Source organism: Podarcis melisellensis, assembly GCF_964234715.1.
Source record: "Podarcis melisellensis genome assembly, chromosome: 2".
NCBI classification, from domain to species: Eukaryota; Metazoa; Chordata; class Lepidosauria; order Squamata; family Lacertidae; genus Podarcis; species Podarcis melisellensis.
Genome location: NC_138529.1, coordinates 122167100 through 122192088, shown reverse-complemented (window position 1 = coordinate 122192088; position 24989 = coordinate 122167100). Strand labels below are relative to the sequence as shown.

The window sequence follows — 24989 nt, the reverse complement described above, 5'->3', positions numbered from 1 at the left end:
GCCTGGTAAGAGCTGGAGTAGGAGAAAGGGGGAAAAACGGGATTTATTTTTAAAGACCAGGTCCTGTATTGGAATAAAAACTGAGAGAAATAGCATATATTGGATTACAATTACCATTTGGATTATAAATCTAATTTGGATTATAAATACGTCTGGAAAATATTTGAACTCACAGTTCAAATTTTGGATTACAAGACACATTGTGGATTATAATATAACTAGAAGTTTGCCAAGTGCTTAATCATCATCAAGGAGACAATGTAACAGTGAGTTTGAACAATGGTAACTATTAGACTTTTGTTGTGGCCTGGTTTTTTATTTTTTTTGTAGGTTGTATATTGGTATTGCCCACTTTTCTCTCTCTCTTTTGGATATTGTGGAACTTTTATAATTCTGTAAATTTGAAAGTGTTACTACAGTTTGGTTTAAAAGGGTGTGGGAATTGGATTGGTGGGAGAACTGTTGTATACAAGGCAAGAGTGAGAAAAAGACAGGAGGGCTGAAGGAAGTATCAAACCTGACATCAATTCTAAGAGGAGCAGGTATAAATTATAAATGGGAATTCCCGGAGGGAGTTTCCTTTACTTATAGGAAAAAGAGATTCAGATTGATGTCGGAGAGTCAGGTACAGGAATTTCTGGATAAACATGGCAAAGACCCAGAGTTTCAAAGCTCAGGGAGAGACTTCAGAAGCCCCTTTGAGATGCAAAGAGATGAACTGGAAAAGACTGAAAGAACAGGGCAAAAAAGCAAATCTTTTAAAAATGAACCAGATCATGGCAAACTTAAATTACTAACTGGCATGTCAATGGCCTTAACAATAATGTTAAAAGGAACAGGGTGTGGCATGAAGTTTTAAAACTGAATTTGGATATAATTTGCCTACAGGAGACTCATGTTGCAAGAAAGCATGAGAAAATCTTGAGTAATAAGAATTAGGGAGCCAATTTATTGCATCAGATGTTTCCAAAAAACGTCGAATTGTTTTGCACATAAAACCTGCACTTGAACCACAATTAATTCAAAAGGATGAGAAAGGGGGAAAATTAATGGTACAAATTAAAGTTGAGGGAGAAAAAAATGAAATGAAAATAAATAAAAATGAAAATAAATTTTAAAAATTCAGGATTTAGAATCAGAATTGCTAGAATTTGCAGATGAGAAAATAATAGTGCTGGGAGATCTTAATGACGTCCCATCACTAGAGAAAGACAGAACGATAGGAAGAAAGACACGAAAGAAGGTAGAATTCCCAAAACTCTTTTTGAAATGACAGAAAATGTAAAATTGATAGATATTTGGAGAATTAAGCATCCATTTGAAAAACAGTTCACTTTTTTCTCTCATGTTTATGGAAGCAGTGCCCGACTGGATGCAGTTTGGGTCTCTAAGGAATTAGAGTCAAGAATCAAAAAAATTGAAATAGATCCAAAAACAATGTCAGACCATGATTCTATAATTATGGAAATACAGAAAGACACTCAGTCCACCTTTCGGTGGAGACTGAATGAAGAAATATTAGATGATAAAATCTTTCTGGAAAGGACAGAAAAGACAATAAGTGAATATTTTGAACAAAATTTGAATAATGAGACCAAACTCCAAATAGTCTGGGACACAAGCAAAGCGGTGATGAGAGGCCTATTCATTCAAGAAAATTAAGGTAAAAAAGAAGAAAAACAAAGAGATTTTACATAAAATAGAAGAAAAAGAATTAATAAAAACATTAAATAAAGAAATAGTAAAGCAGGAGATAAAATTATTACAATCACAATATTCAATGGTAATCAATGAGGAAATAGCATGGAAAATAAAAACAAAAAACAAAAAGTCCAGTCGTGAATGACTCTAGGGTTGATTTATTGGCCAGGGGAGCCGACGTTTGTCTGCAGACAGTTTTTCCAGGTCATGTGGCCAGCATGACTATGCTGCTTCTGGCAAAACCAGAGCAGTGCACGGAAACGCCATTTATCTTCCTGCCGGAGCGGTACCTATTTACCGTATTTTTCGCTCTATAACACGCACCTGACCATAACACGCACATCGTTTTTAGAGGAGGAAAACAAGGGAAAAAACATTCTGAATGAAACAGTGGATGTATCATTTTTGGGCTTCATGCTGTGGCCACAGACATGTGATCTGATGGTGAATTTGGGGTGACCCAATGCAAAGATCCTGAGAATCCCTGTGGATCCATGCTTTGTAACCACGTTTTTGCACCATTGCAGCCCCAGGCAACAGTGGGTGTGTGATTTTTTTGGTGCAGGCTGTAGCCATGGACATGCTATGTGATCTGATGGTGAATTTGGGGTGACCCAATGCAAAGATCCTGAGAATCCCTGTGGATCCATGCTTTGTAACCACGTTTTTGCACCATTGCAGCCCCAGGCAACAGTGGGTGCGTGATTTTTTTGGTGCAGGCTGTAGCCATGGACATGCTATGTGATCTGATGGTGAATTTGGGGTGACCCAATGCAAAAATCCTGAGGATCCATGTGGATCCGTGCTTTGTAACCACGTTTTTGCACCATTGTGGCCCCAGGCCACAGTGGGTGCGTGATTTTTTTGGTGCAGGCTGTAGCCATGGACATGCTATGTTATCTGATGATGAGCATGCTATGTTATCTGATGATGCTATGTTATCTGATGGGCTTGTTCAGGGGGGCACCATTTTGGGCTCCTCCACCTGCCTGCCTGCCTGCGCCTTTGTTATCTGCAGGCAATTTGGGCTAGGAATACATCACTGCTCCCTGACCACCATGATCTATTGGCAGTTCAAAATGTCTTAAAACCAGCACCGTGATTGAATGCTCTACCAATGTCAGAAAACTTACCAATCCATTGGGCAGCACTAGAAGCCATGACTCTTGAAAGTAACCTGATCCTGGACTTCCGGGATCCTGGACTTTCCTTTGTCTGCGAAGGGAAATGGCGAGGGAAATGGCGATGTGGTGTGAGACGTCTGTTACCAGGGCTTTTGAGCAATGGGGGTGAGTGCCAGGGTTAGACAACCCCCCAAAAAACTGCCTCACAGGTAGTGGGGTGTGGAGGGGACCAGCCGGGCGTGAAGAGGCTCGCCGGATTGCCAGAGCCCTGTCGCTGCATCGGCAGCGTGTGGGGTGTGTGCGTGTGTGTGTGAGAGAGAGACAGACAGACAGACAGACAGACAGACAGTGGCTTGAGCCTGCACATGGCTCCAGAGCAGCTCAGAAACCTGAAACCACAAATCGCCACCTGAAGCAGCAGACTTTCAAAGGAAAAAAGGTATTGTCAACAACAATGGACTTTTCAAAATAAAAATAATTGGATTTAATTTAGATTTGGCAAAGACGGAATCTAAACAGGAAGTCAGCTTCCGTCTTTTGGAGGGAAGATTTTGCAATACAAGCTTGTGAATGGGAAAAGAATCTTTGGAGACACATCAGTCTTTAGATACTTTTTAAACTGCACTTTGTTACTTTGCTACCTATTAACACTATGTACTCTGGATACAAGAAGAAACTGTAGCTCTTTGTTCTTTGATTCCTTAAAAGGAAGATACAGGAAGTGATTGGAGTACTCTGTTTTTTTGAATGGGGATGCAGATTTTATGAATGAAAGCACTGAAAGGCTTGGAAACATTGCAAATTCTTTTTTAAAAAACCTCTAAAAGGGACCCTGGATCTTGGCAAGTCCTACCAAAACTTGGCAGGAGGACACTTTTCCATAACTGGGAGGTAATCCCAGGGAGGGGAGGTGCCTGGTAAGAGCCTTAGTAGGAGAAGGGGCGGGGACGGGGACGGGGCCTGTATTTGAATAAAAACTGATAGAAATAGCCTATATACCGTAGATTCTAGCCTATTGGCAGCTGCAATTTGGGGGTTCGTCTTATAAGCCCAGTTGCCTAATACGCTGGGCAGCAACAGGGGGTGGGCTCAGCTCCGCACAACCCATATCCGGCGTATAAGGCACCGAAAATTTTCCGGGGTTCAAAAGTCGCCTTATACACTGGACACAGTATATTCGATTACAATTACCATTTGGATTACAAATCTAATTTGGATTATAAATATGTCTGGAAAATATTTGAACTCACAGTGTAAATATTTTGGATTATAAGACACATTGTGGATTATAATATAACTAGAAGTTTGGCAAGTGCTAATCATAATCAAGAGACAATGTAACAGTAAGTTTGTTGTGGCCTGCTTTTTTGTAGATTGTATATAAAGGTGATTTTGCCCTCTTTTCGCTCTCTTGGATATTGTGGAACTTTTATAATTCTGTAAGTTTGAAAGTGTTGTTACAGTTTGGTTTAAAAGGGTGTGGGAATTGGATTGATGGGAGAACTGTTGTATACAAGGCAAGAGTGAAAAAAAGACAGGAGGGCTGAAGTGTCCTTGAGACAGAAGTGTTTGGGAACAGTTTGTTTTGAGAACTGACATGGAAGAGAAATCTAAACAAGAGCCAGTAAAACAGAGAGTATCAGAAAGAAGGAGAGGTTCAGCACAAGAGGAGATAGAAAAAACTCCAAAAACAGAAATTGCTGAACGTATGGCTTTACATTTTGCAGAATTCAGGAAAGGGCTGGAGCAGACTATGAACAAACAATTTATGGATGGAAGATCAGACATAGAGAACACCAAGGAAATATTGTTGCAGAAATTTGATAAACTGGATGAAAAAGTAAATGCTTTGGAGGTAAAGGCAGAAAAATTAGAAAAAAGAGTGGAGTCGACTGAGGGATTAAAGGAAGATCAACTGGTTTTGGTTGGAGCGATAGGGGGCCTGGCAGAAAGACAGGATGAACTGGAACAACAGAATTTACTTTTTCAATTAAAATTGAATGCTAACATGGTACGAATAAGAGGGTTATTGGAAAGAGAAGAGGAGCAAGGCCTTGCTAGCTATCAGGGTGGAATATTGGGGGAATGGATGGGGATACAAGAAGGAATGGAAGAATGTTTTGAGAATGTTTACAGACTTGTTGCCTACCTGTCAATGGTTGAACTGAAAAATAGGGAGAATAATCTCAGGCTGAGAGCTATCCCAGAACTGGAACAAGAAGATCTGAGTGGCTATTTGACATCTGTATTTTCTAAATTCTGGGGTATAGAAGAAGACAAGGATTTTAAAATTGTAACAGCATTCAGACTGGGAAGATTGGTAAAGAAAGACAAGTCCAGAGACTGTTTGATTATTCTGAGATCAAGGGAAGAAAGAGACAAGATACTGGGCCTACATTTTAAAAAAACACTTGAGATACAAGGTAAAAAGGCTGAAATTTACAGAGACATACCGAAACAGCTATTGGATCTTAGAGCCACCTATATAGAACTGACTAAATTGGTGAGATACAACACAATCCCTTATAGGTGGGAGTTCCCGCAAGGACTATCATTTACCTACAAAGGAAGAAAAGTTAGAATCAAAACACCAGAAGACCAGCAAAAGTTCCTGCACGACCACGGGGAAGACCTTCAAAAAGGAGCAACAGCATCTTGGCCACCACCATTACCTGGACCTATACCGCCTGGAGCTGGACCAGCGTTACCACCTCCGGGATCGGAGGAAAAAGAAGATACCCCATTGTAGGATCTACGAATTAATCCAGGATGTCTCTGCAGCTACTCAGTTGGAATATAAATGGCGGAAATTCCCCGGAAAAAAGAAGAAAAGTATTTCACATTTTGAAAAAAGAACAATTGGACATTATTTGCTTGCAAGAAACCCATGTGACCAGGCTCCACAGAAAAGTGTTAATTAACAAAAGACTAGGCCAGGAATTCATTTCATCGGACAGAGTTAAGAAAAGAGGAGTGGTGATATATGCAAAGGAGAGCCTGTCACCGAAATTTTTATTTAAAGATGAACAAGGTAGAATTTTGGCGATTGAAATTCAGACACAAGGAGAGAAATTTTTGATATTAGGAATTTATGCACCAAACGATGGGAAATCAGAATTTTTTAAGAAGCTGCATGAGATTATGCTGGACTATTTATACTATAACAACATCATTATGATGGGAGATATGAACGGGGTTGTATCTGTAAACATGGATAAGTCACAAAGTCAAAACATAACGAAAGATGGCAGGCTACCTAAAACTTTTTTTGAAATGACTGACAATATGTATTTGATTGACATATGGAGGACAAAGAACCCCCTAGGAAAAGAAGGAACCTTCTTTTCTGAGGCTCACCTGTCATGGACACGAATCGACCAAATATGGATAACTAGAGGACTGGCACCTAAGACTAGAAAAGTGGAAATCTGCCCAAGAACCTGCTCCGACCATAATGCTTTGAAAGTGGAATTGAGACTCAATTTAATCGGTTCTTTCAGATGGAAAATGAATGACACCTTATTAAGAGATCAGGAGATTGTGAAGAAGGCCCAAAAAACTTTAAAAGACTATTTTGAGATAAATTTAAATACCACGGTGGAAAAAAGGACAATCTGGGACGCAAGTAAAGCAGTTATGAGAGGGTTTCTGATACAACAAAATACGATTAAGAAAAGACTCTGGAATGAAAAGAAGGAGAAGATATTGGAAAAAATAAGAGAAGGAGAGAAAAAACTAAGATCCAGGCCTAAGTCGAAGGAGGTGCTGAGAGAAGTGAAATTTTTCCAAGCACAATATTCGAAATTGATAAACCAAGAGGTTGAATGAAAAATCAAACAAATGAAGCAAAGATCTTTTGAATCAGCGAATAAATGTGGGAAACTGCTAGCATGGCAGTTAAAAAAGAGACAAAAATTAAATACAGTTACAAATCTAGAGATTGAAGGGAGAATCGATCAGAAACCGGAAGAAATTAGAAAGTGTTTCCAGAGATACTTTAAAGAACTTTATGCACAGGGGCCGCAGAAAGAGCTTGAGGTGGATCAATTTCTAAAAACTAATGGACTACCAAAATTACCTCAGGAAATGAGAACAACCCTGAACTGCAAAATAACACAACAGGAAATTGAAGGTGCCATACAGAACTTGCAATTAGGCAAATCTCCAGGCCCTGATGGACTTACCTCCAAATATTATAAGATTTTGAAAGACTATCTGACACAACCTTTGATGGAGGTCTGCAACCAGATTATGGAGGGGAAGAAGGCACCGGAAACGTGGAAAGAAGCCTTCATCACATTGATACCCAAACTAGAAACTGAAAAGACTCAACTTAAGAACTACCGTCCCATCTCACTCCTAAATGTGGATTACAAAATTTTTGCGGATATTTTGGCAAGTAGGTTTAAAAAAGTACTCAATGGAGTGATTCATAAGGACCAGGCGGGCTTTCTCCCTGGTAGGCATCTGTTTGACAACACAAGAAACATTGACATTTTGGAACTTTTACAAACAAATATTAATACGAGAGCGGTGTTAATTTTTATTGATGCGGAGAAAGCCTTTGACAACATCTCCTGGATGTTTATGAAGAAAAACTTGGAAGGGATGGGAGTGGGGCGGGGGTTTGAAAATGGAATAGAAGCAATCTACTCAGAGCAAAAAGCTAAATTGATAGTGAACAATGTGGTGACAGAGGAGTTCAAAATTGAAAAAGGGACATGGCAGGGGTGCCCCCTATCCCCTCTATTATTCATTTCAGTCCTGGAGCTGCTTTTGAACATGATTAGGGAGGACCGGTTGGTAAAAGGAATCCAGGTCGGAGTGAAACAATATAAACTGCAAGCATTTGCAGATGATTTGGTATTAACATTACAGGAGCCAGTATCTAGTACAAAAAGAGTTTTAGAACTGATCTTTGAATTTGGTCGGGTGGCAGGATTCAAGTTGAACAAGCAAAAAACTAAGGTTTTAGCTAAAAATTTGACATCTACAGAAACAGATGAGTTTCAGAAAGAGACAGAACTAAACGTGGTTAAAAAAGTGAAATACCTGGGGGTGTATTTGACCTCCAAAAATTTGAATTTGTTTAAAGATAACTATGAAAAATGTTGGTCAGAAATCAAAAGAGATTTGGAAATTTGGTCAAGATTGAAACTTTCCTTGTTGGGTCGAATTGCAGCTATAAAGATGAATGTATTGCCAAAAATGCTATTTTTGTTCCAGGCCCTACAGATCGTGGACAAAGTGGAATGTTTTGGAAAATGGCAGAAGGATATTTCTAAGTTTGTCTGGCAGGGCAAAAAGCCCCGAATAAAGTTTAAAATACTAACTGATTCAAAAGAAAGAGGGGGGTTTGCCCTGCCGGACTTGAGGTTATATTATGAATCTGCAGCCTTCTGCTGGTTGAAAGATTGGTTTCTGCTGGAGAACACTGATGTCCTGGATCTGGAAGGGTTCGATAATGCTTTTGGGTGGCATGCATATTTGTGGTACGACAAGGTTAAAGTTCACAGATTGTTTAAAAACCATGTTGTCAGAAGAGCAATATTTATGGTCTGGACAAAATACAAAGACTTATTAGAGGGTAAGACCCCGAGGTGGCTATCACCGGTGGAGGCTAAGGCCCGTAAAAGACTTAACATGGAGGCCTACTGGCCAAAATACTGGGAAATAATTGAAAAAACTGGAGACAATTGGAGGTTGCAGAGCTTGGAAAAATTAAAAAATAAGGTGCGAGATTGGCTGCATTACGCTCAAATTCAAGAGATTTTTAAAATGGACAAAAAGGTTGGGTTCCAGGTGGAAAAATCGAAACTAGAGACGGAATTGCTAGAACCAAAAAATAAGATACTTTCGAGAATGTATAACTTGCTGCTTAAATGGAATACACAGGATGAGACAGTTAACTCTGCCATGATAAAATGGGCACAGGATATTGGGCATAACATCATGTTTGAGGACTGGGAAAGGTTATGGAACACTGGAATGAAATTCACGGCATGTAATGCCTTGAAGGAAAACATTATGAAAATGGTATACCGGTGGTACATGACCCCAGTCAAGCTTGCTAAGATATATCACCTGTCTGATAATAAATGTTGGAAATGTAAGGAGGTGGAAGGGACATTCTTTCACCTCTGGTGGACTTGTCCAAAAGTGAAGGCCTTCTGGGAGGTGATTTACAATGAGTTAAAAAAGGTATTTAGGTATACCTTTCCCAAGAAACCAGAGGCCTTTCGTCTGGGCATCGTGGACCAGAAAGTGTTAAAGGATAGAACTTTCTTTATGTACGCTACCACAGCCGCAAGAATTCTTATCGCAAAGTATTGGAAGACACAAGATTTACCCACGCTGGAGGAATGGCAGACGCAGTTGATGGACTATATGGAACTGGCTGAAATGACTGGCAGAATCCGAGACTTGGGAGAAGAAACAATGGAAGAGGACTGGAAAAAATTTAAGGACTATTTGCAAAAACATTATAAGCTGTATGAACGTTAAGAAAATGCACGATTTAGGAAATTTTAGCTTCAGCAACTTGATTAGGCGAAATGAAAACGAAGGTACAAGAAATAAGAGGTGGAATTATGAAATAACTTTATTATGTTTAATTTAAACACATAAGAACTGGGACATAACATTCTGAATTTAGAAACATGATAAATTGAAAGATACAGTAAGTTATGAAACAAGGTAACAAATTGCTGATGTTTGTATTACAAAGAATGCAGGGTTTGGAGGATGTAGGGAAGTCCAGTTGGTTTGTTAAAAAATATTAAGGAAAGTTGGATTTTTTATATTTTTTCTTTTTTTCTGTCTTCTCTTTCTTTCTTTATTCTGTATAACTTGGATTATAAGAAAAGAAACTCAATAAAAATATTTTTTTAAAAAAAGAGAATGTTTACAGAGTTTGGACCCGAGGTTCAAGAGAGAAAAGACAGCCACCAGACATACTCTTGACTTTTACAACAAGGAAAAGGAAAGATGCAGTAATGCAGAAAGCTTTGAGGATGACCTGGTGGTTGAAGGGCAGAAAATTGACATTTTTAAAGAAATCCCATTTAAATTGAGAGTCAAGAGAAGGAAATATTGAAACCTGACATCAATTCTAAGAGGAGCAGGAATAAATTACAAATGGGAATTCTCGGAGGGAGTTTCCTTTAATTATAGGAGAGAGAGGAACTTCCGGGTTGGCGCCATCGCCGAATGGCGGACTCCCTCCGAGCTCCGGAGGGAGCCTGCTCGGCAGGGGCTGGGTCCTACCGCACCGGCGATGCGGGGACCCTTAAAAACCACGGCCACGGAGGCCGTGGACATGGAGACTCGGCTGGCACCGCTAGCGCCCTCCCGACTCGTGAAGGAGCCTTTTTAAAGGCTACGGATCGGGTGCCAGGGAGAAGCGTGGTGCTTTGAGTCCACCGCTATCCCTGCCGAGCGAAGCCGCATGCCATCCGGCGGAGAGCGCTGACTTCTTCCATTGAGAATTCGGACTTTCAATAATAACCCGTGAGTAATTTGGAAACCGGGTTTAAAATGAGAAAAAAAAATTCGGATTTGATACGAGCGGGGGGGGGGGATCTAAAAAGGAAGTCAGTCCCCCTCCCTATTGTAAATCTTCCAAAACAAGGACTGGGAGACCAAGGTCCAAAAAGAATTGTATCGCTGACAAAAACTAAGAATTCCACGATGGGAAATCATAAGAACTGTGCTGGAGGAAGAATTGAGGGAGAAGGAAATGTAAACCCCCCCCTGGGAACCGGGGTGATTGAGGAGAGAGTATTGAGGAGAGAGCCTGGCGAAAAGCGAAGGAGATTTTTGACAGCTGTCAAAGTAACTGTCAAAGTTGGAAATTCAAAGAGGACTTTATTATGAGGACCTTGCTGGTTAATCTTGTTATAATTTGCTACAATCCGTTAAAAATTGGATACAAAATGGCGAAAATATGGACAACAATCGGACTTTTGGACTAGAGAAAACAAAGTTACAACAATCCCCCTAGAGGAGTTTCGGGACACTACAAAGAAGGTCGTAAGTGGAAAAATACCATTGGAATTTTACAGGACTGGTTATCTCCTGGGAAAACTGCAAAACGGAAACAATATTGTGTCTACAGGGTGTTTAACTAAAGGAGACAATAGAATTTTCTATTGAAGAAAGAAAGGGACTGAACGCAAGTTTTTGTTCCTGAATAACAATAATCCTGCAGACTTATTAAATTTCTGAACTAGAACGTTTTAGCAGCGGAACAAGAGGAAACTGGACTACAATTTGGGAAGAACAATGGGGGGAGTTTCATTAAAGATTTGAAGTTACAAAATCTTTGCAGACATTTTAGCAAAAAGATTCAAAAAAGTGCTACAAGAGGAGATTCATAAAGACCAAACAGGCTTTCTCCCTGGGAGACATATGTCAGACAATGTGAGGAATATTATAGACATTCTGGAACTGTTGGAGTCTGACATTAATAGAAAAGCAGTTTTGATCTTTGTGGATGCGGAGAAAGCCTTTGACAACATTTGTTGGAGTTTCATGAAGAGGAATCTCCAAGGGATGGGGGTAGGCCAAAACTTTGAAAACGGTATAGGTGCTATATATTCTGAACAAAGAGCTAAACTAATTGTGAATGGTATGGTTATGGACGAAATCCCAATAGAAAAAGGAACACGACAGGGATGCCCATTGTCCCCCCTATTGTTTATATCAGCCCTGGAGGTACTGTTGAATATGATTAGAAGGGACCAGCAGGTAGAAGGAATAAGATTGGGAACAAAGCATTATAAGTTGAGGGCATTTGCAGACGATCTAGTTCTGACTTTGTAACAACCTGAAGCCAGCACAAAAAGGATCCTAGAACTCATTGAAGAATTTGGTCAAGTGGCAGGTTTTAAACTAAATAAGCAAAAGACAAAGGTGTTGGGGAAAAATCTGACGCTGGGGGAAAAAGAGAATTTTCAAAGGGAAACCGGTTTGGAAATAACAAAAAAAGTTAAATATCTGGGGGTGAATCTAACATCTAAAAATGCGAATCTATTTAAAGATAACTATGAGAAATGTTGGACGGAAGTTAAGAAAGATTTTGACATATGGTCTAGGTTGAAACTTTCCTTGTTAGGCCGAATTGCTGTTATTAAGATGAACGTATTGCTGAGATTGTTGTTTTTATTCCAGACACTGCAAATTTTGGATAAAATGGACTGTTTCAAGAGGTGGCAGAAAGATGTATCTAATTTTGTCTGGCAGGGCAAAAAACCCAGAATAAAATTTAAAATTTTAACAGATGCAAAGGAAAGAGGGGGCTTCGCCCTGCCGGACTTAAGACTTTATTATGAAGCAGCAGCTTTTTGCTGGTTGAAACAATGGCTACTTCTTGAGAATGCAGACATCTTAGATTTAGAAGGATATGATAATAATTTCGGCTGGCATGCATATTTATGGTATGACAAGGTAAAGGTGCACAGAGGTTTCAAAAACCACATTGTCAGGAAAGCATTGTTTAATGTATGGAACCGATATAAAGATTTGTTGGAGAACAAAACCCCCAGGTGGTTGTCACCCCTGGAAGCCAAGGCGGTAAAAAAACTTAATATGGATCCAGACTGGCCAAAATATGGTGAAATCATAGAATATGATGGTGAAAAGATTAAATTACAGAGTATGGAGAAACTGAAACCTAAAGTCCGAGACTGGTTACATTACCAGCAGATTAATGAGACGTTCAAACAAGACAGGAAAGTAGGATTTCAGAAGGAGAGGTCAAAGTTAGAAACAGAATTATTGGAGCCCAATACTAAGATTTTGTCTAGAATGTATAATTTGTTGCTGAAATGGAACACACAGGATGAAACAGTAAAATCAGCGATGATTAAATGGGCACAAGACATTGGTCATGAGATTATGTTTGCAGACTGGGAAAGGTTATGGAACACAGACATTAAGTTTACAGCATGTAGTGCCTTAAAAGAGAACATAATGAAAATGATCTATAGGTGGTACATGACCCCAACCAGGCTAGCAAAGATATATCATTTGCCCAATAATAATTGCTGGAAATGTAATGAATGTGAAGGAACCTTTTACCACCTTTGGTGGACCTGCCCAAAGATTAAGGCCTACTGGGAGATGATCTATAATGAAATTAAGAAAATCCTTAAGTGGACATTTGTTAAAAAACCGGAGGCTTTTCTCCTGGGCATGGTCGGCCAAACGGTACCAAGGGAAGACAGAACATTCTTCATGTACGCAACCACGGCGGCAAGAATTCTACTGGCAAAGTATTGGAAGACCCAAGAACTACCTACTCTGGAAGAATGGCAAATCAAGGTGACAGAATTTATGGGACTGGCTGAGATGACCGGCAGGATTCGTGACCAGAGGAGAGAGACGGTGGAAGAGGACTGGAGGAAGTTTAAAATCTATCTTAAGAATTGTTGTAAAATTTTGGAATGTTAAAATGTCAAAAGGTATGAGATACAGAATCATAGCGGTTAAATTTGAAACATGAGAAAACTTAAGGAAAAAGAGTTTTGAAATTGAACAAAGGTTTGCTAAGAATTAACACTTTAAAACTAAGGATGCAGTGAAGGGGAGGTTTGGGGAAGTCACATTAGTGTTAGTGTTGTTTTGTTGTTGTTGTTTTTGTTTTGTATGTTTTTGTTATTGTCTATGTTGGTGAAATGAATAAAAATATTAAAAAAAAAAAGATTTGAAGTTTAATGGTTTAAAAATAATTTTAAAAATAAGTATAAATTTGCTCTCAGGTTATGTATGGGGTAAAAATAATTATAAAAAGAAAAAGCCAGCAAGGAGTTGGGGGGGGGGAAGTGATTTATGGACTTTAAGAATTCCAGGCAGACAACATGGATTGGTGGTCAGGGGGAAATTAAACCGGGGACGGGGGGGGGGGGAGAATTAGAATCCAAAGGCTTGTTAACTATTTTCTGAATTGGTTTTCTTTCATCTATGATATTTCTTATTTCTTATTTCTTATATTTCTATTGTGTGGGGTGTCTTTATCATTTTAAAAAAAAAGGGGAAATTGTGGAATGGAAAGGCGGTGGGTCCTAGGGAGAGAATTTTTGTTTTTTATTAAGGGTATTGATGAGGATTGTATAAATTTAAATTTAAATTTGAAGAATGGTTTATAACAAATTAAGTTTTAATTAGAATCAAGAGCTTGTGGAGCCAATAATATGATAGGGGAATATGGTAGGGGTGGGGGAAGGAGGGAGCCCTGGAAAGCGGGTGTATGAAAATAAGGCCTTGAATGTATCCTAATCTTTTCTTTCTGTATTCTTGAAAACTTTAATAAATATTATTTTTAAAAAAAATTATAGGAGAGAGAGGTTCAGATTAATGTCAGAGAGTCAGGTACAGGAATTTCTGAAGAAACATTGCAAAGACCCAGAGTTTCAAAGCTCGGGGAGAGACTTTCAGAACCCCCTATTTAGAGTGAACGAAGAAGTTCGCCATACTTCTCCCCAACATGGGGAGTTCACCGGGTCTGTGCTGCAGTTTCTTCCGCCAGAAGGGAGTATGTCATAGGCTGACAGTTCCGCACTGTCCCCAACAGAATGCTTTGCTTTTTGATGCTGGGTTCCCCCAGAGGTTTTGGGGAGAAGCATGGCAAACTTCTTTGTTCACTCTGAATCGTTTGTTCTGTTCTGTTCTGGGACACATCCTATTTTCTGCTGCAAAGCAAGAAGCCCAAGGTGCATTTTGTCTGTGTGTTTGGCTGCGATGCTTGGGTCCTTGTGCCAAAGGCCAAACGCAGAAAGGGTGGCCCTAGGTCCCAAAAGATGATTTTCTGTGGATATGAGCCAGGGACCAAGGGGTGGAGATTTGCCTATCCAACAGGATTCTACTGAGCAGCAGTGCTGAGTTCTATGAACGGAGTGGGTGGATACATGGGAATCCTGATATTTTTTCAGTGCGTCTGCTTGACTCTGCTGATGAGGAAGAGGTAGAGGTTGAACCTGCTGCTGAGGCACAGAGTCCCGACCCAGAGCAGATACCGGGAAGAGCTTCTCCCAAAACTGTGAAGCTTGAGCGGAGAAGTGCTCCTTCCTCACCCACAGGTCCAGCTGAGAAGTACGGAAGGCACAGCAAATCATAGGGGGAGCTCTCTTACAGCAAGGATGTTCTGGCTGGCCCTAGTGGGTCAGAGGGGGTACCTGAAGTTGTGCTGAGACGTTCAGCTCACACCACGAAAGGCAAACCTCCGGACACATTTGCAGTCACAAACGTGTGGGTAGGTATGGCTCAATGTAAACCTGAGAGTTTTGAGAATGTTCAGAAACCGCCTCAGGAAGAAGCCAGGAAATGGCATGAGGCAATGCAGAAGGAGATGAGCTCAATGGAGTCTCTAGGTGTGTTCTCCCTCACGACATTGCCAGCGGACAAACAAGCTGTGAGCAGTCACTGGGTTTACCGTCTTAGACCCACAGCAACTGGAGAACCACAGTACAAGGCTAGACTAGTAGCCAGAGGGTTCACGCAGTGGAAGGGGCTGCATTACACTGAGGTATATGCTCCCACTTCCAGAAGTGAAATTCTGCGCATGCTCTTAGCCATTGCTGCACAAAGAGGTTTTCCGGTGCATCACTTTGATGTGGATGTGGCCTATTTGAACTCAGACCTCCAGGAGGATCTGTGCATGCTTCCTCCTCCAGGGTTTGAGGGCAATGGGCCAGGAACTGTGTGGAAACTGCACAAGTCAATTTACCGGCTGAAACAATCAGCCAGGAATTGGGACTTGTGTCAGAATGAAGCCTTAGAGAGGTTAGGTTTCAAGAAGAGTCTTGCTGACAGCTGCCTGTACCTCGAGGGGTCAGAAGAGTCACAAGAACTGGTCTTGGTCTTTGTTGACGACATCATTCATGTTTCACGGGCAAACAAACAGGTGCAGAAGTTTGCCAAACAGCTTGGAAAACATTTCCAACTCAAGAATATGGGTGCAGTAAAGATTTATCTGTGTGTACAGATAGGCCTGAAGATGGAAGTTTCTTGCTCATTCAGAAAGGCAAGATTGAGCAGTTGCTTGAGAAGTTCAGGATGTCTGATTGTGCAGGGGTTAGGACACCCATGGAGACAGGCTACGTGAAAAACAGTCAGCTAGCAGAATGTGCTGAGTTTGAGAACGCTGAGGTCTTTCAGTAAGCTCTGGGTAGTCTATTGTATCTGTCCCAGTGGAGCAGGCCAGACATTGCTTTTGCTACCAATCTGCTCAGCAGGGAAGCTACAAAGACCAGTGTAAATGCCTGGAATGGTATTAAGCGGGTGCTGAGATACCTGCAGGATACCAAAGACTTCTGTCTCAAACTGTCAGCTACAGGTGACGCCAAGCTCATGTGCTGAACAGATAGCGAGTGGGCAAATCTGGATGACAGGAAGTCCATATCTGCGATGGTCATAAAATTTGGGGAATCTCTAGTTGGGTGGAAGTTCCAGAAGCAGAGTCTCATTGCGCTGTCCTCTACTGAAGCTGAGTTCAGTGCACTGTCAGAGCTGTGCCGGGAACTGGAGTTCTACAGATGTCTGGTTCAAGAAATCTCTGGGGAATGTTGCTTGCCCAGCACTGTTTGGGAGGACAATCAACCCTGTCTGAAGTTGGCAGAGTCTGGGCAATTTAAGGCCAGAACCAAACATCTGGACATATGTTTCCAGAATGTGTGTCAGAGTGTCCAATCAGGCTTGGTGAAGTTGCAGTACTGTCCAAGCCATAAGAACCTGGCAGATGGGTTCACAAAACCTTTGAGCTAGCATCATGGCGAGTTGTGTGAAGGTTTGGTTTTGGGGTAAGTGGTGGTACTTACAAGCCCCCCAGCAGCGCAGGATGAGAGGGGGTGTGAGGGGAACCAGAGCTTACAGGGTTAAACGGCTCAGTTCCATCGTCCTGCCTCTGAGGGGCGGAGAGATCCTACATTCGGGATCTGTTTCGTTGTTCTGTATTCTGCTTTTGTTTTTGTCCGAGCCGGAGATGTTTTTCCTGCTGGACTCTGGCTGATTTATACTGCTGTAAAAATAAAGCTTCTAGAATAGAAAGAAGCTGAGTGGGCTCTTGATTTATGCACACTATGCAAACCACAGAGGGCAGAAGGCCAATTCGCTGTGTTTACTCTGCTGTGTTCAGAGGTCAGAAGAAACAGAGAGGCGCCACGGAAGCCTGCAGGGCCTTCACCCTGAGCAATATTTCACACAAAGATGGTAGGGATAGAGGCATATAAAATTTTTTTAAAATATTTAGGAGTTTGGATAACTGCAAAAATATATAAATATTTTAAAAGACAATTATGAAAAAAATTGGCAGGAAATTAAAAGAAACTTTTCTCTATCGGATCCCCGCGTGAGCTTTCAAGGATGTTCCCCATCCTGGAGTTTCTCTGCAGCTGCTGCTGCTATTAGAAAACAAGCCCATAGCCTTTGGAGTCCCCAGGTCGCCCATCCCTTCCCAAAGGAGGAACACCAGTCTTGTCTCCATCGCAGCGTGCTTTACGTACGTTAAACTTATAACTTTCACAGTGCGTAGGTAAAACTGGAACTCCCTCCTGCAGGAGCCAGGGATTGGAGAGACTTTTCTAAAGGGAAATAAGACAATCTATACTGACACATGGCAAGCATGATTGTGAATGATACTGTCTTAGAGAAATGTAAGATACAGAAGGGGACACTTATCTATGTATTATCAAGAATAAGGAAAACTCCAGATATAAAAGGAGGTGAGGGTGGGGCAACAAAATGACAGACTGAAGTCCTCTGCAGATGATGTGGTATTATCTTTAGGGGAACATCTTAGTAGTGTATTAGAAGCAATAGGGCTGCTTGGAAATGCTGTCTAAAATTATTTGGTATGTATTTTTTATTCATTATTCTTTATTTAATATGCAGGTTGCTCAGTATTATTTTTGTTGTCATTCATTATATGTAATGTATTCAATTTCATCATCAGATGACGAAGATTCATCTTCGAAACAGTTGATTCAATCCGGATGTCTTGGACATCATCCGTTGAAAGACATCGTGGTGTTCCCCACCAGCATTCCATTACATTGACTACTTGGTTATGGACTGATTGATATATATATATGTGTGTGTGTGTGTGTGTGTGTGTGTGTGTATATATATGTATATATGTATATGTATATATTATTTTGAAGTTTATGATTTGTAAATTTTAGATGACAATCAACTACTAATAATAGCACATTATCTATATTAATTAGCCACGTGTTGCGACCATAATTGAGCAGCTCAACTGCTAAGTCAGCTCTGGCATTGAGACTAGTAGCTCAAGTGACTCAAGGCCTAATTCAGGCTAAACACATCTAACTCTCTTCAGTTCTTCCTCTATCACAAGCATTCATTAACTTTGTTCTTCCCGAGGCTCTAATTAGCTTTTCTCTTCATTGCAGATGGTGATCAATTGGAAGGGGAGAACAAGGGGGAACACAACAGAATCCACATAGCGGAGAAGTCTTATAAATATTCAAAGTATGGAGAGAACATCCATCAGAGCTCCCAGTCCACCTCCCATCCAAGAAAGAGCTTCATTTGGAGGGATAGCCTCACTTCACACAAAAGAATTCACAGTGGAGAGAAATTGTATCAGTGCTTGGTATGTGGAAAGAGCTTCAGTCGGAAGGATGGTCTCACTTCCCATCACACAATTCATACAGGGGAGAAACCCTATCAGTGCTTGGAATGTGGAAAGAGCTTCAATCAGAAGGATGGTCTCACTTCCCATCACAGAATTCATACAGGGGAGAAACCCTATCCATGCTTGGAATGCGGAAAGAGCTTCAGTCAAAGTTCCCATCTAACTTCCCATCAAAAAGTTCATACGGGGGAGAAACCCTATCAGTGCTTAGAATGCGGAAAGAGCTTCAGTCTAAGTTCCAATCTAACTTCTCATCAAAGAGTCCATACAGGGGAGAAACCCTATCAGTGCTTCGAATGTGGAAAGAGCTTCCGAGAGAGGACCAACCTCACAAAGCATAAAAGAGTCCATACAGGGGAGAAACCCTATCAGTGCTTAGAATGCGGAAAGAGCTTCAGTCTAAGTTCCAATCTAACTTCTCATCAAAGAGTCCATACAGGGGAGAAACCCTATCAGTGCTTCGAATGTGGAAAGAGCTTCCGAGAGAGGACCAACCTCACAAAGCATAAAAGAGTCCATACAGGGGAGAAACCCTATCTGTGCTTCGAATGTGGAAAGAGCTTCAGTCATAGACAGAGTCTCACTTCTCATAACAGAATTCATACAGGGGAGAAACCCTATCATTGCTTAGAATGCGGAAAGAGCTTCCGTCAAAGTTCCCTACTAACTAGTCATCAAAGAGTCCATACAGGGGAGAAACCCTATCAGTGCTTCGAATGTGGAAAGAGCTTTCATCACAGTTCCAGTCTCAATTCCCATCAACGAATTCATACAGGGGAGAAACCCTATCAGTGCTTAGAATGCGGAAAGACCTTCAGTCAAAGTTCCAATCTAACTAAGCATCATAGAGTTCATACACAGGAGAAATCCTATCAGTGCTTGAAATGTGATAAGAGCTTCAGTCACAGACAGAGTCTCACCTCCCATAACAGAATTCATACAGGGGAGAAACCCTATCAGTGCTTGGAATGCGGAAAGAGCTTCAGTCAAAGTTCCCATCTAACTAGCCATCATAGAGTTCATACAGGGGAGAAACCCTATCAGTGCTTAGAATGTGGAAAGAGCTTCAGTGAGAGGATGCAGCTCACATACCATCAAAGAGTCCATACAGGGGAGAAACCCTATCAGTGCTTGGAATGTGGAAAGAGCTTCAGTGAGAGGGTGCAGCTCACTTCCCATCACAGAATTCATACAGGGGAGAAACCATATCCATGCCTGGAATGTGGAAAGAGCTTCCGTTACAGGCAGAGTCTTGCTTCGCACCAAAAGGTTCATACGGGGGAGAAACCCTATCAGTGCTTTGAATGTGGAAAGAGCTTTCGTCAATGTTCCACTCTCACTTTCCATCAAAGAATTCATACAGGGGAGAAACCTTTTCAATGCCATAAGTGTGGAAAGAGCTTTCGTCACAGTTCCACTCTCACTTTCCATCAAAGAATTCATAAAGGGGAGAAACCATATCAGTGTTTGGAATGTGGAAAGAGCTTCAATCGGAAAGATATTCTCACTTCCCATCAAAGAATTCATACAGAGGGAAAACCAAAAGAAAAACAATAACGCAAACATTATTAAACAACTTTTACAAAACATATTTGTATAGAAAAGAGAATGGGCGGGGGAGAATAACTAAAAATACCTTTTATCACATTTGTATCATATATATCATATCATCTGTCAACACATAGAAAGGCAGGCTCCCCCAGCTCTCCCCTGGGTGCCCCCCTTCTCCTCGTCTCCCACCCTGAGTGATAGTTCCTCTGTAGCAATAATTATTCAGAATAAGCTCTCCAGGATAAACCCAGCTGTATTTAGTATCCAGTAACCTTCAGCAAGATGGCACTTTTCCTACATTGTGCCCGCACAGCCCAGCCTTGCAATCTTAACCACTCAGACAGTGATCATCTAATACAGTGGTACCTCAGGTTACATACGCTTCAGGTTACAGACTCCGCTAACCCAGAAATAGTTCCTCGGGTTAAGAACTTTGCTTCTGAGAACAGAAATGGTGGTCCGGCGGCGCAGCGGCAGCAGGAGGCCCCTATTAGCTAAAGTGGTGCTTCAGTTTAAGAACAGTTTCAGGTTAAGAAAGGACCTCCGGAACGAATTAAGTACTTACCCCGAGGTACCACTGTAATACAAATTAGTATTTCTCCAGTTTCTAGGTCCAGTTTCTATAAAGCCTTATTAAAACTGTTCTAACAAATCTCAGTCAAGTCGCAGTCCAAAATTATTGTCTCTTTCAATGTTCATCCAATCCTGCTTCCTCTTCTTTTACTAATCTTCTTTCCTAATCCCCTGGGGGTGGGGAAGAATGCATATTAAATCCCTTTCCTCATACGAGATCATAGCTTGTGTTATGAACAGTTTCAGGAGTTGCACTGCATCCCCTTTTGCTGGATGTACATTTTTCTCTGCCAATAATTCCCACACCAGCTCATCCCAACGCAGCCTTGCCTTTCCATGGAGCTCTTTCTCTCTCCTCCTGTTCTTCCCTCACCTGCTCAACAGAACCTTCTGCCACTCCCAGCGACTCCTTTCCAACGACTCCCAGCTTATGACCCACACATTCACCTCAGTCTCTCTTTCTGGAACCCGTCTTGGTCTTCAATGCCAAGGAGCTCCATGTCTGGATGGGTTCAGTGTGACCTTGAGATAACAAAATGCAAATCATAATAAATCCAGCTGCCTCAGCAGAAAAGAACAAAACCTTCTGGAAGGAACCAGTGTTTTCCAGTATTTCCCGGTTTCTCCTCTCAGGATTTTAGCCGTGACATTTTGTCCCACTGCCAGAAAAGCATCTTTAGCTCCCTAGTTTCTGTGGCAACACTTTGGCTCAAGTTTCCATCACAGAATCGTAGAATGGGAGAGTCGGAAGTGTGGGGATGTTTAGGGAGGCAGGAGAAGGATATCCTTCCTAACTTGCATTAGCCAGTTCTAGAACTTAGCAGAGTTCCAAACATTCCCCTTTTTAAATTTGCACGGTGGTTAGCTTGTTGCAGGCTTGCTTAAGCCTCTTTAAATATAGGATTCCTGGTAAGATCCCTTCTACTCCCTCATAAAGATATGACACAATCTTATTATAGTAAATGTAAAAGTAGTTTACGCACTCATTCAGTTTAAAAAATCATTTTGCGTAGCAAGTGTTGTCTCATACCTACTGTGATTTTTCCATATATATGTGTGTTTTTTATTAACATTTTTGTTTTCCCTTTGTCTCTGTTTCCATATATACCCTGAATTTATCCCATTCATTATTAAATTTTGTGCTTTTTTGATTTCTTATTTTCTGTGTCAATTTTGCCAGTTCTAGATAATCAAATAATTTGGATTGCCACTCTTTTATAGTTGGGGTTTTTGATGTTTTCCAATACTGTGCTATAAGGGTTCTGGCAGCCACTGTTGCGTATTGAAAAAATATTTTATCTTCCTTTTTGATTTCCTCACCAATTATCCCCAGCAGGAAGGCTTCGGGTTTTTTACTGAAGGTGTATTTAAAAAAACATTTTAGTTCATTATAAATGGATTCCCAATTTTTTTTGAGCACCTCACACGACCACCACATATGATAGAAGTCGCCCTCCTTGCTCTTGCATTTCCAGCACATTTTGTCACCTTTTTTGTAATTTTTTTCCAATTTTACCGGCGTTATATACCACCTGTACATCGTCTTGTACATATTTTCCCTGAGTGTTATACATGCCGAGAAGCTCATACCTTTACTCCATAATGCCTTCCATTTATCAAACTCTATGTTATATCCTAAGTCCACTGCCCATCTCACCATTACCTCCTTTACGTCCTCATCTTTGGTATCCCACTCAAGTAACTGGTTGTACATTTTTGATAATAATTTTGTTTTGCTTTCTATTATTTCGATCTGAAATCTAGATTTTTTTCTCACTTATCCCAATCTTTTTATCTTCTGTCCACATGGAATTAATTTGGTGATATTGGATCCAACCAGTCAATTTCTTTTTTATTTCTTCATATGGTCAAATCCTCCACCCAGTCTCTGTTTTTGCTAGTAGATCTTCATAGGTCCATCTTTCCCCTTCAATATTTGTTTTTTTTATTGTCAGAATGTCAGTTGGTGATAACCACCAGGGGGTTTTCTGTTCCAACAATTTTTTATTTCTTTCCCACACTTCTAGCAGTGGCCCTCTAAAGATGTGGTTAGAAAAACCTTTATGGACCCTTCCCTTATCCTGCCATAGATAGGCATGCCTGCCAAATCTTAAATTGAATCTCTCTAAGTCTAACAGGTTTTGTTTTTGATGACAATCCATTCTTTTACCCAGCAAAGGCATGAAGCTTCATAGTATAACTTTAAATTTGGAACCGCAAATCCACCCCTATCTCTTTGATTTGTGAGCAATTTAAATCTAATTCTTGGTCTTTTCCCTTGCCAGATGAATTTAGAGAGTGGTCTCTGCCAATCTTTGAATAGTGAGGTTCCCCTGATTATCGGTATATTTTGGAATAGAAATAGTAATTTTGGTAATAGGCTCATTTTAATTGCTGCCATTCTCCCCAGCCAAGAGAGGTGTATTCTGTTCCAAGTGTCCAAGCCCTTCGTTATTTCTTTCCATGTGTTCTTATAGTTGTTTTCGATCAAATTTATATTTTTCATCGTTAACCAGATTCCAAGATATTTTACTTTTTTAGTTATTTTAATCCCAGTCTGAGTTTCAAGATGGTTTTTTATCTCATCTTCCAGGTTTTTAGTCATTATTTTGGTTTTTGCTCTATTCAATTTAAATCCAGATAGTTTTCCAAATTCTTCTAATAGCTCTAGCACTTTGCCGACGCTCTCTTTTGGATCTTCCAACGACAACATAAGATCATCTGCATATGCTTTCAGTTTATATTCTTTCACTCCAATTTTTATACCACGAATCTCTGAGGTTTTCCTTATCTTATTTGAAATTATCTCTAGCACCATAATGAACAGTAGCGGTGACAGAGGGCACCCCTGTCGAGTACCTTTCGCAATTTCGAAGGGTTCTGTTAAATTATTATTAATAATTAATCTTTGTTTATTCTAAACTTTGTTGTGTATAAATTGCTTTGATTCCTTCCAGGAATGAGCCCCCTATCCCTGACCTTTCCAAACATATTATCAGAAAACCCCAGGAAACATTATCAAAAGCCTTTTCGGCATCCATGAACATTAAAGCTGTGGGAATTTCATTGTGGCATTCTAGGTATTCAATAATGTCTATTGTATGTCTTATGTTATCTTTTATTTGTCTATTGGGTAGAAAGCCGGCCTGATCAATATGAATAAGATTGACTAAACACTTTTTAAGTCGGTGCGCCATTATGTCTGCGAAGATCTTATAATCATTATTCAATAGTGAAATTGGTCTGTAATTCATAATGTTAAGTCCGTCTGAATCTGGTTTCGGTATCAATGTGATGTATGCTTCTTTCCAAGACGTTGGTGTTTTTCCTCCTCTTAATATCTCATTCATTACATCACATAACACCAGTGTTATCAATTCTTCCAGGACCTTGTAATATTTGGCAGATAACCCATCTGGGCCTGGGGTTTTCCCCAGTTTCATCCTCTTAATTGCTTCTTGAATTTCCTCTACTTTTATGGGTTTATTTAAGGCGCTTCTTTCCTCTTCCGATATGTTGTTGGGGCTATTTTCTTCTAGATATTTTCCTGCACCTATTAAATCTTCTTCTTCTCTTTTGTATAGATTTTCATAGAATTTGAGGAAGTTCTTTTTTATTTCATTAGGATCCTCCAGAACTTGTTCTTCAACTTTTATTTTGTTAATAATACTAAGTTTTCTCCTTTTTCTCAGTTGCCACGCCAGGAACTTTCCAGTTTTATTTGCCGATTCGAAAAACTTGTTTCATTAACTTAATTCCCCATTCCACCTCTTGACTTATTAATATTGAATATTGTGTTTGCAGCATCTTGTATTGTTGCTTGTAGCCATCATCATTCGGTTTTCCTATCATATTTTTCTCACATTCTCTCATTTGATTAATTAATTCTTCTTTTTTTGTTCTCTGGCCTTTTTTCTTTGGCTATTTTGTTGTATCAGGAAACCTCTTAACACTGCCTTACTGGCATCCCAAACTATATCCATACCTGTCCCCTTGTTGATATTTAATTCAAAATAGTCTTTTAAGGTAGTTTTAGCTTTTTTGATCACTTCTTTTTCGAATAGGTAGTCATTCATTCTCCATCTGTATAGACCCTGGGTCTTCCCATTTAGTTGTAATGTTATTGGGCTGTGGTCAGATAATGTTCTGGGCTGTATCTTACATTTTGACACTCTTATTATTAGTTCTCTTGATATCCATATCTGATCTAACCTACTCCAGCTCTGGTGTGGTTCTGAGAAGTGAGTGAATTGTTTTATCATGGGGTTTTTGTATCTCCATATATCAATTAAATCCAGATTTTCCTCAAGATCATTAAACGATTTCGGTAATTTCCCTTGGTTTAAATTCTTTTTTCTTGCGCTTCTATCTAATTCTGGTGTCGG

At 40.3% G+C, this 24989-nt stretch overlaps 1 protein-coding gene and 2 long non-coding RNA genes across 6 annotated transcripts in view; 2 read left to right on the top strand and 1 right to left on the bottom strand.

The window, feature by feature from the left end:
- Nucleotides 1-24989, top strand: part of LOC309365482 — a 75202-nt gene that overhangs the window by 8496 nt on the left and 41717 nt on the right. The window lies entirely within an intron of this gene.
- Nucleotides 1-24989, top strand: part of LOC309364389 (uncharacterized protein) — a gene marked incomplete at its 3' end in the record, with an annotated part of 50545 nt that overhangs the window by 4807 nt on the left and 20749 nt on the right. The gene's annotated exons all lie outside the window — the stretch shown is intronic.
- The window catches only part of LOC309365476, a 40604-nt gene that overhangs the window by 2755 nt on the left and 12860 nt on the right, over nt 1-24989 (bottom strand). Inside the window, exon 2 of the long non-coding RNA XR_014166183.1 lies at nt 2817-2878. This is a non-coding gene — a long non-coding RNA (uncharacterized lncRNA). The remainder of the gene's footprint in view (nt 1-2816; nt 2879-24989) is intronic.